The sequence below is a fragment of the Peromyscus californicus genome, unplaced genomic scaffold (genome assembly GCF_007827085.1).
Source record: "Peromyscus californicus insignis strain IS unplaced genomic scaffold, ASM782708v3 Scaffold_23__1_contigs__length_62951481, whole genome shotgun sequence".
In the NCBI taxonomy this organism is placed as follows: domain Eukaryota; kingdom Metazoa; phylum Chordata; class Mammalia; order Rodentia; family Cricetidae; genus Peromyscus; species Peromyscus californicus.
Genome location: NW_026294534.1, coordinates 6,313,097 through 6,330,412, shown reverse-complemented (window position 1 = coordinate 6,330,412; position 17,316 = coordinate 6,313,097). Strand labels below are relative to the sequence as shown.

Here is a 17,316-nt window from a genome sequence, read left to right as displayed (position 1 = left end):
CTCTGAAGTGTTTTGGTTTATTTGATGTTTTTATGTTTTGAGACAGGGTCTCGTCTAGCCCAGGCTGGCCTCAAACTTGCTACACAGCCAAGGATGACTTTGGACTTCTGATCCCCCTGCTTCTATCTCCCTGGGGATTACAAGTGTGAGGCCCATGCCCAGTGTATGCAGTGCTGGGAATCCAACCTTGCATACGCTAGGCAAGCTCTCTACCAATTAAGCCAAAGTCCCAGGCCCTTGCTGGAGGTAGAACCCACATCCTTCACATGCTAAGCAAGTACTCTGCCATTGGGCCACGCTCCAGCCCTAACCCTTGAAGTCTGATTGTTAGTCCACACCAGATCACGCACAGCCTTTCTTCCCTGCACGTTTAGAAGGGTCTGCCCTTTGGGGTGAGCCCCATGAGAAGACCCTCGAGTCCTCAAGGGCAGGGCTTCCTAGAGAACCACTCTATGACACTGTCCCAGCCCTCAGGCTGAGGCTGTCTCCTGGGCAGTGAATAAGGGGCTGAGCTCACAGCCCAGGATGGCTCTGCAAGCGACTTTCTGGTGTCCCGTACTTCCTTCCCCTGATTTTCATTGAAGATGACCCTTTTGATGACACCGAACACATACCAAAAATGAAAACAGACCACAGGAGATCCATCTGCCATCTAGTCTGTGGGGAGATAATGGATGGTTCAGTTACCCAGACAAGAGATCCAAGACCCAGTGACATTCTTCTGCATTCCAGAGAAGGACTCAGCAAGGAATGTCCTCAGGACACATGACCATTTCTTTTTCTTTTTCCTCTCTCCTTCCTTTTTTTTGAGACAGAGTTTTGTATAGCTCGGACTCATCCTGTAGCAATGGATGACTGCACTTCCGATCCTCCTGCCACCACAGTAGGAGCTGAGGAGTGAGTGACTGGGGCTCTCTCTGCATGCTGGGCAAGGCCTTCAGCGACTGAGTTACATCTGCATCCTTCTTTCTTTCTGAAGACTTTATTTTATATGTGTGAGTGTTCTGTCTGCGTGTATGTACATGTACCATGTGTGTGCAGTGCCCAAGGCCTACAGAGAATGGTGAATCTCTCAGAACTGGAGTTGTGGACAGTTGTGAACAGACACATGGATTCTGGGACTGGAAAAATCCAGGTCCCCTACAAGAAAAAATCCTTCAAGTTCCCTTAGTGCTCTTAACTGCTGAGCCGTCTCAAGCTCTCCACCGTTCTTTCCTTTTAATGGCATTTAAATGTTTTACTTTATTTTCTTTAATTCTACTTTATGTGTATGGGTGTTTGGACTGCACGTGTCTGTGCATCCTTGTAGGGCCTGGCACCCCTGCTGAAGTGGCCATCAGCTGTAACTCTGGAGTTAGTCAAACTCAGTTCTTGTTCTGAAAGTCTGTTAGGACACCTCACTCACTCAACGGTCCCCCTCCCTTCTGGACAACTGCCCAAGCATCCACAGATCCCTAACCGCAGAATGTCGGAAATCCAACGTAGGCCTTATTCCCTCCGGTCCCGTGTCCTACAATAACCCCGAATCTCCCTTTTCTTTCTCCAGAGACCATTTCTAGAGTCTAATTCTGGATAAGTGGAGACACTGCTGGTGTTTGGCTCACAGCCGAGGAGCCATCAGTGTTCAGATGGAGCTCCTGTCCTGCATTTCCCCCCTCGGTCCTTTCTTCCTGTCATCTCCTGCAGGACCCGTCACCCCCTACTTCAATCCGTGTAATAACCCATTAGCTAGCATCTGGGCTTCCTCTCCCTAACAATGCCCTGGTATCCCCTTTGCTACCTCCATGGGGTCCCCCTGAAGTCAAGGGAACTCTTGTGTTACGTCTAACTTAATCCTGTGCGGTCCCTGTGGCCACTGTGGAGCCCCATGATGCCCCCTGTGTATTAGATGACTTTTAATGATGCCCTAACATTGCAAATACTTCTTTTTTTCCTGAAAAGGCTGCTCCTTGTTTCTTCTTTGAGCTGATATTGGAACAAGTCCTCTTTGATAAGCTCCTAGTTTCTTAGCTGCTTCATAATGTCCCTTATTAAATCCCTTCTGCACCTGTTTTACGTCTTGAGGGGCCCAGTGTGGTGCTTGGGCCACAGGACACATGTGTGTGTGTGTGTGTGTGTGTGTGTGTGTGTGTGTGTGTGTGTGTGTGTGTGTGTGTGTGTTTGTGTGTGTTTGTGTGTGGGGGAGGCTTGTGGGGTTGTAAAGGCAACTTGATTAGATTTTTGACCTGAATCCTGTCTACCTGTCTCCAGCTGGCTGCTCCCTCAACTGCCTGGGATGCCTAGGAAGCACCCCCTTGTAACTGCTCTGTCCTCTTCCTCAGCATGGCCACTGGGGTGTGCTTCCAGGACACCATGACCACCAGGGTGTGCTTCCAGGACACCAGAGGCCTTGTGTAGGATCAGTCTGGGTGTTTTCTTAACCTGACATGCATGCAGCAAAGCCCTCCAGGCTCCGGGAGGCTAAGTGAGCGTGGAAGACCAGTCTTCACCTTCCAAAACGCAAGACAACTGAGCAGCTGCTCACAAAGGGAGCCGGCACTCTCAGGAGAAATGTCTGTCCGTCATCCACCCGTCTATCCATCCTCCATTACATCTATTGCATATGTATGTATCTATGCCTCTTTCCATCATCTGTCCGTCTCTGCCATGTACCTATCATCTTCTCTATCTATCCACTTGCCTATTCATCTAAGTACACATGTGTGTGCGTGTGACACATATGTGTCAGTTAGAAGGTGTGAAAAATATCTAAGAGGAGAAAAAGCACAGAGAAAACACAGTGTAGGCATTCTGCTGAAAGCTGACTTTGGGCTCGTGAGGTGGTGAGATGGCGTGTGACAAGCAAGCCTGATGGACTGAGTTCAGTCTCTGGGACCCATCAGGAATGAAAGGAGAAAGCTGACCCCGCAAAGTGGTCTTTGACCTCCATGTGCACGCTGTGGCATACGCCCCCTCCCCCGCTTCCGTCTTGTGTGCATACAGTAATAGGTCTAAAAGGTTGGCCCCCAATGGTACCAAACCTTAAGTTTCTTATTAAAATACTGTTGTCATAGAAGCTCATGTCCAGCTCCATGTACTCTCCTTAGAAAGCAACTGGGTGGGCTCTGCCTGTGTTTGAGGGAGGTCACTGGACACAGAATGGTCCCTGGGCACGACTCCTAATTTTCTGGCACATTCTCAGCCTGTAACCTCTTCAAGACCAGGTGGTATGCCAGTCTTGTAGTACAGTTCCAGCACTTTGGTATCCTTCATCTGTAGCTGCTGAGGGCCACACATGGCCGTGACTCCCCACCTCTATATAAAGCCCTCAACAAATCTAGTGGGAGCTTCCTGGTGTGCATGGGCCTCTTCCACCCTCTGATCTCAGGCAGACATATAGTTATGAATAATAACCCACGATCTGGCTTACATTTGGGAATTCTGGTTCATGCGGTCAGAGAATTTACCAGCTACTCAGTTTGGCAGCAATTTCTGTGATCCAAATATTAATCTTTTTCATGCAAAACAGTAGCACTGCTCTGGATCTGATGTGCTGGGCAAGAATCTGGGAGGCAGAGCCCTCACCACCAATGGGCTGGCTGTAGTCTTCCTAGAACAGTGATTCACCACACTACCATCTCCTGCTGTGAAGAGTCCTAGCTGTCTTGGTTGCTCATCCCTGCCCCTCCCCACAAAGCAAGAGAACAGACAGTGCCCAGTGCCCAGTGGATGCTGCCAGTTCCCCTCAGTGTAATGTACTGGCAGATCGGTGGTAACGCAGGCCCTTTCCTTTTCAAAGACCCCAATGAGCTGGGCATGGTGGCACATGGCCCTGATGGACCTCTCCTGCCTCTTCTCTCCTGGACTTCTTCCTGGGCTCTTTAAATGCTGCTGTCCCTCAGAGCTCAGCCTGGCTCCTCTGGGTGCACACTCTGACACTTGACTTTACATCAGAAGGACTCAATGGACCCAGAAGCTTCAGCATAAAAGACCAAACAGCAAAAGGAAACTACTTTGGAAACAAACCCACCACTGTTACGTTATTTGTTAAGTTGTATCATCTGGACAGAAACTACTCTGGTCTGAGTATGTGCGGATCCCCATGTTGAAGTGACTGTCCCCCAAATTAGCATTAAAAGGTGCTATCAGAAGGTGCTGAAGTTACAAGGTAGGCACCCCCATAAATGAGACAGTGCCCAGATGAAAGACTACCCTGTGCACGAGGGCACAGGAGCTAGGCACTGTCTGTGAAGCAGAGAATCCCCCTTGAATGCTAAATCTATGGTGCCCGGGTGTGGGGCTGTCTTGTTTGCATGTGTGTGTGTGTGTGTGTGTGTGTGTGTGTGTGTGTGTGTGTGTGTGTGTGTGTGAGCACTGTGTGTGCAGTGCCCATGGAGGCCAGAAGAGGGCGTTGGAGTCTCTGGAACTGCAGTTACAGAAGGGTGTGTGGGTCTGGGGACCTCATCCAATTAGCAAGTGCTCTTGACTGCATCTCTCCAATCCCCAAACTATGGCTTCAAGTTCTCTGATCTACAAAACTGGGGTTTTCAAGTCCCTTGAGATCAACAATCCTTCAAAACCTATGTGGTGGTGAGCAAAACCCCCAGAGTCATTAGCAAGGAGGGCTGTACCCAGAAAGGAGCAGAGTTGAGTATTTTCTAAATTGAAGGAGAACTTTGAAGAAGCTTAAAAAAAAATTGTGTTCATTCCCATACACAGGCAAATACACAAACCAAACCCCACTGTCCCAGAAACACCTCAGATCAGGCTCCCCGGTCCACAAGGTAAACCTCTTTCTGGAGTTTACGAGGCACATACGATGCTCCATGTTGCCTGATTATGTCCTTATTCACTTTAAAATGTGTGGATCAGACCATCATGAGATGGAGTGACTCCCATGAGCGTCAGAAGGAGACCCTCATCACAGATAGGGTTATGAAGACACTGCCTCATTCTGTCCCAGAGCAGAGAACCAATACCCACCATGGAGTCAACATAAGAAATGAAGTTGGAATAAAGGGAAAAATGGAACAAATGGATGGAAGAGTTGGCCATAAAACCAAAAACAGTGGAAGCAACTTCATGGTTAGGAAAGAACTGGAAATGTGTGGGTGTGTGCTCAAGGCCTGAGGAAAATTCCGGAAGTCCTGCAGATGTTTTTTGTTAGGAGGCGTTGGAAGCCCAGAGGGCTGCATCTCCTTGGGAAACAAGTTGATTTAAGAAATGTATTTCCCTCTTAAGTAGTTTTCTGATAAACTCAAAAAATGCAAAGCTCATTGGCAGGGTGAAGTCCAGGCCCTTCTCTGGGAGCCCAGAGCACAGTGTTTGAAAATCCCTGGAGGGCGCAGCAATCTAGGACAGGCATCTTACTCATTTTCTGTCCTCTTATTTCCAGACCTCACTCCGCTGTAAATGGTTTCTCCAGATGGCAGATGAAACTTCCCTTCCTTTGGAGGAAGGAAATGTCATAGTCACAATGACCATTTTCTTGGTTTAGGATGTTTCAACAGAAACATTAATAAACGGAGACTTAAACTCAAGAAGTCAGAGGTCAGGGTACTGACCCTAATGCAAGGACGCTTCCTACTTCCTTGAGACAATCTGGAACTATTTGAATACCTATGAAAAAGAACTTTACATAGGAGGTGGAGAACCTTCACTGATAAGGACCACCTTAGAGTCTCTCTGGAAGAACAAGGATCTCTACTGGATAGAAGGTTTGTGAATTAATGTTTAGAAAACATCTCAGGTTTCATTTGAACATCTACTGGAGAACTTGTATGGTCCAGGAGGTGCATGAAAGATTCAGGCTTTATAAAAAAATGTACTTTTTGAGTAGCTGGGGAGGTGGGAGCTGCTTGCTGGGCAGTGACGGATGAGCTTGTACAAGCATCCCACCTAAAACCTTGTGAAAGTCTACAACTCCAGCTGGCTCTTTGGAGAACTAATCAGATTGCTCCACACAGTTACTGGATGTGTTGCTAACATGGACCCTATTCAAGGACATTAGATTCTCTTAGCCCTGGGGACATTACTCAAGTCATTGAGAATTTTCATGGCATGTCCTACAGAGGGATCTTCTGAAATTACCGGGCTGTAGACGCCAGCGTGAGCCCCACACAGACCCTGCCAGCGTTCACGGAGCTTCCCTCCAAGAGGAGCAGGTGCTTTACGGCTTTCCTGCCCAGAAGATGATGGGGTGCAAGACCAGATTAAACTTCATTAGGTCAGTGTGTGGGAATTTACATTTTAAACAGCTTCATGGCAAATCTCCCAAAACACAAGTGATATTGAAAAGTTCCATTTTTTTCCCCCATGTATTTCTTAAAAGCTGTACTGTGTCACCCAGGGAAGATTACATGCTTTGGAAAGGAACAACTTACAAGACCAGTCTCAATGTGACACCCTTGCCTTTGGTCATTTGTGGGAAAAGAACCAGCGGAGGGGCTTCAGACTTGCAGAACTATAGGTCCGGGGCCAGCCAGGCTTGGGGACCAACTTAAACGCACCCTATGGGCAAACTGCACTGTCTTCTCCTCACTTCAACAAGTCAAGATAGGATTAGTATCTTTGGGGTTGACCTATGACCTATGACCCTTAATACTCAAGTAGGTTTAAAAAAAAACAAACCTCAGTGTAGCCCGGGATGACTTGGAACTGCTTTGGAGCCAAGGATGACTCCACCTCAGATCGCTCCAAACACAAGGGTTAGTAGTTTTGCAACTGGGACTCCAGGGATTGTCAGCCCAGGGAAGCGTGCAGTAGGTCGGTAACCAATTTCCTTGGGCGTCTCCCCAGTGGCCCTCATCCCTTCTATCTGTTTTTATACTCCCTTTACCACAGTTACCCGAATGCCAGACTCTCAGCAGCTGCATCACAATGCATGCATTCTTTTCATTTTACTGCCAATTAATAAAAAAAAAAACAAAAAACCTTACCACCAAAAATTGGCAGGAATTTGCAATTGACCTTTTTTTTTTTTTTTTAAATAAAATAAAATTCTCCAAGTGAGCAAGAAAAAGGTAGTTTGATGTGACTAAAGAAGAAATTAATTTTATCGGAATGTGGTCTCCTCAGGAAGGATGCTTTAAAGAAACGACGCCATACTTACTTGGTGGTTGATGGGTTCCAACTTCCACCCTTTCTGTGCCGGATGTCTGGTTCCCGGCACAGTTGATTGTGACTTCCTCTATCCCATTTATAAGCAGTGGGGACTCCAAGCTCTCCTCTAAAACCCCGCTTCTTTATGTTTACTCATGCTATTTAAATAGGCAATGTGTTTCCCCACAGTGAACACAGTCTCTTCTCTCACAGCAATATGTGAAAATGGCCAGGGAAATGAATTTCCAAGAAAGGACAGTCCAAGGAAGAGGAAACAGAGGGAAATCTGATTCTGATTCAGATTTTTGTGTTCTTCTAAAAATAACATCAAAGCCCTCGACGCACTGGCCGTCCTAGTGATCTGGCCATGTTCTTTTTGTGGTCTGTGTCTGTCGGTTTTCCCAGGATGGACGGCTTTTTTCTTAGGATCCAGCGGCTTTCAAGCTGATGCTAGCCCCTCACTCAGCTCTTCAGAGGGCTGTTTAAATCTAACTGGAGAGAATCTCTACTTAAGTTAATGGCAAGAAATAAATTTGTGACTATTAAAAAACCAGGGTGGAGGAGACTCATCACCTCTGTCCACCCACAGCCTCCATATCCAGGGCGGGTCTTATTCCTGCTGACCCCCGCCCACTCCTTCCCATCTCCACAAAGGATCATTTACCCCCCAGGGAAGCCGGTAGAATCATCGAAGATTGCTCTCTACCCCCTTCACCCCATTCCCTCTGCTACATTTCCCAAAGTGGCAGTCCAAGTCTGGGCCAATGCTTCTGGCCTCCAATTTTGATTTACTCCTCAGATGTCATGTGTGCCTTGCCAAGACTGTGAAATATGCCACCTACACTGTTCTTAAAAAGTAAAAAGGGTTTAACGCATTACTAATGGAAAATATGTATCCGTCACTAAATGGAAAGGAGAAATAGAAACTCATTTTTAATCTCTCTCTCTCTCTCTCTCTCTCTCTCTCTCTCTCTCTCTCTCTCTGACTCTCCCTCTCCCTCCTCTCCCCCCTCCTTCCTCTCATATTAAGCAAGCTCCCACATATAAAGAACCTGACCCTGAGAACCCATTCCAATGAATGACAGATCTGGGACACGGAGGCAAAGGGATGTCTTAGGACACTGTGGGGGCGTTTTTGGTTCCGAGTCAGCACAGGCCACCTCTCTGTGGACCTGTCTGGCAGAGCCTCGCTGAGAGCTGCATCCAAGCCTCCCGTGACGCATCTATGAATGACCAGCATGGGAGACTTATCTCTAGACAGACAACTGTGGGGGTGGATAGACAGCTGGCTGGGGGAATGTTTCCAAAAGCCCTCCGACTGTCCTGAACTGCGAGCAGGGCTTCCTGCACGCTTGGCAGGCTCGCTCCAGCTGGAGCGGCTTTATGACCAAGGATGGTAAGGCTGTGGGTAACTGCATTAGTCATATTGGTCAGCCTGGGGCTGGCAGGGCTCAGGACTTGGGGAATTCAGGGGCTTGGCTTGAACCACAAAATAAAACCACAGAACATTCGAACATTTTATGAGGTCCTTTTCCTGAAATCTCCTTGTGCAGTTTACAGATCAGTTCTTACTAAACAGCAAATCTAATGTGATGGTGCTGTGTCACTAGCAGCTGGAAGGTGACCAACCACCTGCCATGTTCTCTTCACACAGAGTGGGGAGAGGGGAAACTCGGTCATGTCTATCGTGACTCTGAATGGATTTCGGAATGCAATCCCATTACAAGATGCTCAGGGTATTTACCTTTTGGGACTATTAGCAGAGTTTAGGAAGGGATGGGAAGGGCAGGGGCTCAGCTGGTACAGTGAGTGAGCCCAGCATGCACGAAGCTCTGGGCGTGACCCCAGAGTTGAGTGTGATGGCACACACCTGTGGAGAGTTTTAGGTCATCCTCAGTTATGTAAATTACATATTAAAAAGGGATGGGGCATGTGTGATATTCCACTCAGAGTATTCAAGGCAAGAGGCAGGCTCTCAGTCCACAGACCTTCTGGTTGGTCAGGTTTCATTTTTATCCCACGCGGGGCTTCTGCCTCAGGGGAAAGGCAAGTCCCTCAGTAAATGGCTTGGGAGTACCAGGATGTGGGGACAGCTGAAGGCTTCCCATTCCCAACCTGTGGTCTTCTGAGACCATCTGGACCCTCGGACTGCAGGATCAGAGTAACTTCCACGTATCTCCCCAAGCTCTAGGCTGGTTGATAAACGATGAAAGAAATCTGTCCCACCGTCATGGCGCTGCAGACTGGAGAGTGGGCAGAGGGTGAGGAGAGTGAGACCTTGAGCCCCTCAGACGGACAAGGTCCCGAAACTGCGGCACGTCCCCGGCACGAAGCTCATGAGTGTGTAGTAAGTCAACTCCTCAAAGCCTTCTCTCACGTAACATGGCAGTTTCCCATCACAGCTGAAGGAAAGGTAGCCTGTCCCCACACAGAGGAAACCCTGGGTCTGAGGGGCTCCCCGGAGCTGTCCTTCTGAGTAGGGAAAATGCTGGCCACACTGAGCACCTCTCAGCCGCTGCCTTGAGATCTAATTTCCCAGGAGACATGTGCTGGCCCTGTGGAGGGGAAGAGGAGCTTGCAGAGAGGGGTTCCCCAGCTCTCAGTCATACCACACAGCAGCCCATCTCCCTCTGTATTGCTAACAAACTGTGGTGATTCCCCGCGTGCCCTCACACATCATGGTTTCATTTTGACTCATGTTTGAATGAGTTACTGACTGACAACCAAATCTACGTCAGCAAGGGGCAGGAATGGAGACAAGGTGGGCGGCTGCCAGCAGGCCTGTGTAATGAGCAGCCCATGGACCTAGGCTCCTGTGTTGGATGTTTTAGTGTTTAGATGTTTAGATGTTTAGGGCAGGTGATGGTTTAGCTGGGGGGTGGGGTGGTGGTGGTGGTGACCTCCTGAATGTGCTCAGGTGTGGTAAAAAGGAGGCAGCAGCAGACTGGCTAAAGACTGAATGAGGGGCTGGGATGCCTCAGGTTGCTCTGTGGCTTTGGGGTGTAGAGTATCTGTTTATACAGGAGCAAATGTTTAGCGTACAGGAGGCCCTGCATTCACTGTCCAGCACATGGAAGCAGCCAGCAAATTCCAGTTCCTTGGGTCCTTGGTCTCAATAGTCTGATAGCCAGAGGGAGGGACACAATGCCTCTTTAGCCTATCTTCATTCAGGAAGTTTCCGCCCTGCGGTCCACGTTCCTGCGTGCTCGACTTCCTGATACTGTCTGTGTCTGTCCGGTCCCAGCTGGACATCAGCACCTTCACACCACGGCCACTGGGGAGGGGCAGGCAACACTCACTCTGTGAGGAGCCGTACAGCACGGCCCCCATTGTACCTGAGTCAGGTGGGGGTAAAGTTTTTCTTTAGCACGAGATTTTTCTTTGAACTGTCTCAAATTACAGCGGAAAATCTAGACGGACACAGAAGACTCAAAACCTAATACTAAAAACCTTACTCCCCCACACTTCAGATACGTTTCAACAGAAGTGTCATTCCATCTCATACAGGCTTACACCACACTGCACGGTGTGTGCTCACAGAAAAGTCGGCCTAACGTCACTTCAACCCGGCGGCGTCTGACCCTTATGACTCCTAGACAGGACAGCAGCTGGTGGCGAGAGGCCAAGCTTTGTGAGGTGTCGTTTCATATTTTGAATTCATTTCCCCGCTTTGGTCAGCTTTAAAATGGGCTTGCTGTGGGAAGGCTCAGTTTTACCTCCCAACAGAAGACCTCCGGCAACCTCACCAATTTAAACCCTAGCCTTTCCTGCGTGTGGACGGCTCTCGGCAGATCCCCCATCTTCAGGACCAGGGCAAGGTCCCTCAAAGCAAGGACCCTCGGAGGACTGCTCAGTTTCTTACTCATTCAGTTGATGCTTAGTATCTTTTTTCATTCCTAGTCTATGCCTTCTGGCAAATCTTTCCCTTCTAATTCTCCACACAGCCAGGACAGAAACCAACCAATCAGTTACCTGCTACAGCCTCTCTCTGGACTTGGAGACAAACCTCACTATCCCCTATATCACTTTCTGGGGATAAAAGTGGCCCTCTATGCCTTTAAGCAAGGATGAATGGGCAGTTAAAGGAAGGAGGAAATGGAGGCCCCCACAAGAAGAGCAGCCGCTTCCAGGGCAGGAAATATCCAATAATTATTCCTGCCACAATTAGATAAGGGCTGGGAAGGAGAGGGAGGAAGTGGAGGGGATTCTCAGGCGTCCCCTGGGGAAACAGGAATGGGACAGGCCTTGCACTTATATGGGTTTCTTTCTGCTGGAGAAGGGACACCATCTGTGGGTGAAGAAGTCACAGGCATTGCTGAGTGGAGGCACAAACAGAGAGCTGGGGAGAGTCCTGTAGACTTGCAGCTCTGGCCATACTGCCTCTTCTCAGCTCCCATTCATTCCTTTTCTTCTGGATCCTTTGGAGGGTGACTGGCCTGGCCTGGCCTGGCTCACTTCTCCGGCCCTCTGCAGATGAACAGCCCGCAGCGCTCACCTTGTAGCTGTCCACGTCATTCTTTGAACTCCCTCAAAGTCTTCCTGAAACGCCTCAAGCTCCCATGAGCTCTCTTAACTGCAATTACTAATTTGTTTGTTTTCTTGCGGATTCTTCTTCCTCCTCACTGATCAATCCAGGCTGTCAGGATTCCAACCCTTTCTTTCTTCTAGAACCTTTTTTTTTTTTTTAGGTTTTTCGAGACAGGGTTTCTCTGTGTAGCTTTGCGCCTTTCCTGGAACTCACTCTGTAGGCCAGGCTGGCCTCGAACTCACAGAGATCCGCCTGGCTCTGCCTCCCGAGTGCTGGGATTAAAGGCGTGCACCACCACCGCCCGGCTCTTCTAGAATCTTAAGTCTGAAGTTTATCATCTGCACCATTTATTGTTGAAAACCTTATTAAGCTACCCTGAGAGGGAGCAGGATGGAGAGAGAGAGAGAGACAGAGAGAGAGAGAGAGAGAGAGAGAGAGAGAGAGAGAGAGAGAGGAAGAAGAAGAAGAAGAAGAAGAAGAAGAAGAAGAAGAAGAAGAAGAAGAAGTAGTCTACAAGCTGCTCAAATTGTATGGGCATATAAAGAGGAAAGAAATTCAAAGCAATTTCTTTTAAAAAAAATGATTAAGGGCGGTGGTGGCGCACGCCTTTAATCCCAGCACTCGGGAGGCAGAGCCAGGCGGATCTCTGTGAGTTCGAGGCCAGCCTGGGCTACCAAGTGAGTTCCAGGAATAGGCGCAAAGCTACACAGAGAAACCCTGTCTCGAAAAACCAAAAAAAAAAAAAAAAAAAAAAAAAAAAAAAAAAAATGATTAAGAAGTTTCTAGAGAGAGTTGAAGAGAACCCATCAGTGCTCACATTGTCTAGACAGAAGAGCAAAGTGGCCTCTCCTGAGATGGGGGCAAAGTCCCTGAAGGAGCCATGGCCATCAGTCCTCACTACCTCCATTGTCACGCACTAGGTACCAGAGATTCCTCCATTTCTCTATAATCTCTCGAACCACTCAGTTAGTTAAGGGATCACCTACTGGTGCTCAGGGTTACACAAGGCCACTGGGCCAGGTCATGGTAGATCCATTCTTAAAGAAAGATCTGCCAGGCTCTGGATCTGAGCCTTTCTATTCAATTTCTTCTTTAAAAGTCATCCCTAAGGATTTGAAGAACAATACAAGAATGTGTTGTGAGTTCTCTGGGAATTCTTTCATTTCAAGGAATCATTAGCAGGACTGAACACTTCCAACATTTGGAGATAGCCACAGACTCCGCAGAACACCAGACAGCCATACCTAGCACGGTCTAGTCTGGGTGCTCCCGTCTGGCTGCTGACTCGGCAGAAGACAGTTCTTTTGCAAGCACAAAGCCCCAGGCTGCTGCCAAGCTCAGGAGACGCCAGAGCTAGGTTTTCAGGACTCTGACCATGCAGGGGGCAAGGAAAGCCACTGCGCTCTGTCTAGGGTTCTGGACGCACAGTTTCCAATAAGATTTTCTAAAATCAACCCCAAACAAAAAGAAACCACAACAAGAACTGACCCAGAGCACTACTAAAAGTGAAGGCGGCGTTTTTCCACCAGTGAGGAAATGCCCTGAAAATAAGTCTTGACCCCACTCGCTTACCCACATTTATCATTTACTTGTGACCCAAATACTGAATAAACAGCAGGAAAAGATACTGCCAGACACAAACAAGAGCCTTCCACTTGATACGCATCTGTTTAGAAAACAGCCGTCAATATATAAATAAGAATTTGATTCAAGTTTGGTAATAATCCCAAATGTTCAGAATACCATGGGAAAGAGGACTCACTGACCACAGGCTTGATGTGAGGGGAGCTCTCTGGGGTCCTTGGCTGTCTGAGGGGGCCTCTCAGGCATGCACGGCCCTCTGTATAGAATTCCTCTCTGAGGAACATGCTGGGAACGCGTCATTGAGAATCACCATCAATGGAGTCAAAGGCTGTGAGAACAGTCTCCCGTCCCAGGAGGATGGGTTTCCGTTGCTCTGTGGAATAGCTAGGCTGAACTCAGAAATCACAGATTGGAATGTTTACTGAGTTTTGAAACATGACTTAATGGAGAACCCCCAGGCACATGAGACTTTGGACCCGATGCCTCAGGGTCCTCACCTGCGCTCGAGGGCCTCCTGTGATCTCAGTCACCGGAGAGTGCTCTGTGCGCCGGGTATCCAGAGTCCTCCTGGCCTGATTTTCTAAGGCTGTTTGGCTGGGTCATTGTGGTCTTGGGTGTGTGTGGGGATGATGGAGTTGCTGTCTCCTTGGAAGTAGATCCTCTTAAGCTCCAGGAACCCTAGTCTTCAGGTGCTGCCATGTGACCTGGAGACTCTCTAGGTAGTTGTTTTCTGTACCTTTCTAGAGAGCACTAAGGGAGATGGTAGGGATCCTGACGGGGGGCACCATGCCTTACAACCGTTGACATCCTTGTATCCGGCATGGGACCAGAGACCCAGGACACACATAACGCACCTTGAATAATGTGGGCAGAGCCCTCTAGCTGTTTTTCCCCCAAAATTATCCAATATTAAGTAAAACAGATACTTAATAAAATTGAATTGGCTTGAGCGAGCACACACTATGCTGACTGGAAATGTTTGACTAACGTATATTTATTAAACATAGGTTTTTTTTGGAGGGGAGTGGGAGTCATAGAAAGAGTGAGGTCATTTTAAACAATTTTGTTTTGAGACAGAGTCTCACTCAGGTAGAGAAAAAGGTCTGATGTAGCCGAGACTGGTCTTGAACTCGTGACCCTCCTGCCTTAATCCACTGAATGCTGGGATTCCAGGTACACATCCATTCCCATCTGAAACATTTTAACTTTAGAAATGTCTAAAGCAAAAACTCTTGGATATACTCAACAAAGAAGGCTGTGTCACACCCACATGTGGCTGTCCTCATCCCCACAAGCTGAGGTGAAGATACCAGCCCAGATGACACCCCGTGGGAGCCTGCTTCCGGGGTCCACTTTCCTCTGGCGTTCACATCCTGGGGAAAAGCTGTCACACGGGACGGGAAGCAGGCGACCTGAGAACACGTGCGATGGAACGTCACCCTGTGTCACCTTGCCTTGAGCAGGGAATCTGGTGGACCATAAGGAAGATGCAGGGCTGAGGAGGACTGAATCTCGCTTGCAGGGAGGCATGGCTGACCACATCAAGAGCTGGCCTCACGCTTTGATGTTTATCATCTCATCTGCACTCATCTCTGTGATCTCAATCACCAAGTGAATTCACTCCAGCTCCCTGTCATCTCCCCTCTCTCTGTGTATGCTGGTGTGTGTGTATGGGGGAAGGGAGAACACAGGCCCCTGTTAAGCATTGAGATATGCAGTATCCCAGTGATGCTCTACTTTAGATGCTGGGAGGTGGGGTGGCCGGCCCCTGCCTGCACTGTCTCCTGCACAGGTCTTCACTACAGCTTCACACTGGCCGAGAATGATGTCCCGAAGGAGTTGGGGAGTTTCACGCCCCATCATCAGCCCAACTGGAAGTATCCTGGACAAGGGAAGGTGGTGTGCCCGGAGCCAGCAGCTGAGTGAGGAGCAAGCCAGCTTCAAGCACCCTGAAGGGAGAGCACAGGGGCAGGAGCACATCCAGTGAGGGCTGGGAGTGAGAGCCGTGAGCAGATGATACCAAAGGGTGCAGAGCAGAGAATGTGGAACACATGGCCACTGGGGTAACATGAGGAGCCTGTCTCTGGGAGGCAGGGAGCTCCGGGAAGCCGCTGCAAACAGACCTTTGAAGTTTGGGTGACACTGTCCATCACGCGTGGGCTCTGGCGTCAGACTTTTCCCTGGAGTTATATTTAAAGCGGAGTCTGTGCCACCCACTCGCTGGACTGCAGGCAGTGAGCTGACCCTGGTGTCTGCGAGGCGCGCAGGGCCTTCTGCTGACTCATCATGTGGAAGTTTTGTCGAAGGGTGCCAGGTTTAAGGGCAAGAAGTGCGGCAGTCTGATGGATAAAAACTCCTATTCTATAAACACCTTCCTCCCAGCCGTAATTCATCTTGCTCTTGGGCTTAAAAAATGTGCCAACAGAGCTGAGTGTGATGGATCACAGGACCTGCTCTCTTTCTCATTCAATGAGTAAAAATAAATCTTGGATTTCGGGCAGAGGAGGGTGGCAGTACCAGAACCCTAGAAACCTTCCCTTTTCCAGTAGTGTCTGCAGCGGGAGCCACACCCGGCGGAGGCTCCTGGAGGAGACAGATGTGGGCAGCGCAGGACCGAGCTATTATGAGCCGTCTAGGGTTTCAGAGGGCATATAAATAAGAACGTAACAGCTTATCTTTGGCCACCGAGGTATAGTCTTAGGAATTTCGTTCAAATTAAGCCTTGGCCCCAACTTTTCTCCTTGGCCAATTTTGGTGTTTTATCGTAAAGGTAGTGCTGAATTTTCTTAAAAATGAATATGCCTTAAGGACTATACTAGAAAGACTATTTTTGCTCATGCAATTGGTGGGCTTTGCACACAACCCCAGAGGTTCAGGTTGGAGGGCAGATGGGGGGAAGCAGAGGGTGGACATTCTTAATAATGTGACAACATTGCTTTTTAACAGACCCAAAGGGCCTCGAGCCCAGTGGAGAGAGCAAAGGCAGAGTCAGGGCTAGCCAGCCAGTGTTCCCCGGGCCCAGGGAGGGTGCCAGGTGGGGTGGAATGGGGAAGGGGGGCTGCTGCCAGGCTGGGAGGGAGGAGCCTCAGATGCCTGACTTCAAGCTGGGGTCTTGTGTCGCCGCCAGGAAAGATTGCTTATTTGGCTTCCCTGCTGGCCTCTGAGTCTTCCAGGCGCTGACGTGAATTTAGAACAACCCAAACCAAAAATCCCAGAAGCCTTCTAAACTTAGAATAAGAGCTCAGGGCTCTGTCTGGGTTGGTCACTTGTGTTCCTTCCCAGCTTGGTGCCACCAGCAGCCAGCCAGGCAACCGCCCAGGTCAGTGTAGAATGCTGGGGACCAGTGGCAATGGGGCTAGTCCTTGGTTTTCCTGCAGGGGTGCTGTCCACCTACATTGCAGAAGATCTCCCGCTTTGACAGCACAAGTCAGCCAAACTGGTGGGTTTCTTTTGTCAGCTCGACTCAGGATTCCATGGGATGACTAAGTCACATGACCCCAACCTGCTCAGTCTCTGGATGTCTGCGAGGCTTCTTTTCACGATATGCAAATGCCCGCTGTGGTGGCACACCTGATGTGTTTGGCTATTGAGATGGCCCATTCAAGTAAGTTTTCTGGGCAAAAGTTTCCCCCACTGGACAGCCAACCTCCCTCCAACACCTTCAGCAGAACCCTTTCTAGAAGCCCTGGACTCAGAAGACCACCCCAGAGGGCCAGCTTGTCTTTAATGATGACTTAGACATGCGTGTCACAGACCAGGGCTTTCTTTTCCATGTGAAGAAGCCACATGGCAGGTGCTCATTAGGTCTGTGGGCATGACAGGCTACAACAAAGAAGTGGATGATGCTAATATCCTCTGTAATTCTCAACAACCCCGTGACAGCATCAGGACCTCTCTATGGCGACAGTTTACTAAAACTACCGTACAAACTTCATTTCTAATCTGTACACAGAACCTGTGGGGGACACGTTTTCCTTATTTTTGCAGGTAATGGAGAGATCAGGAATAATAAAGAAGGGTTTGATGACATGGTTAGGACTGGCGGAGTGGGTTGTGTGTGAGGTTTTTGTTTTTAACACCAGCACTGATTCTGTTCCTGCTGGACTGTGTTTAACACTGGTAGA

At 48.9% G+C, this 17,316-nt stretch overlaps 1 protein-coding gene across 2 annotated transcripts in view; it reads right to left on the bottom strand.

Moving 5' to 3' along the window:
* Col4a2 (collagen type IV alpha 2 chain) overlaps positions 1 to 17,316 on the bottom strand; it is a 142,863-nt gene that overhangs the window by 62,667 nt on the left and 62,880 nt on the right. The window lies entirely within an intron of this gene.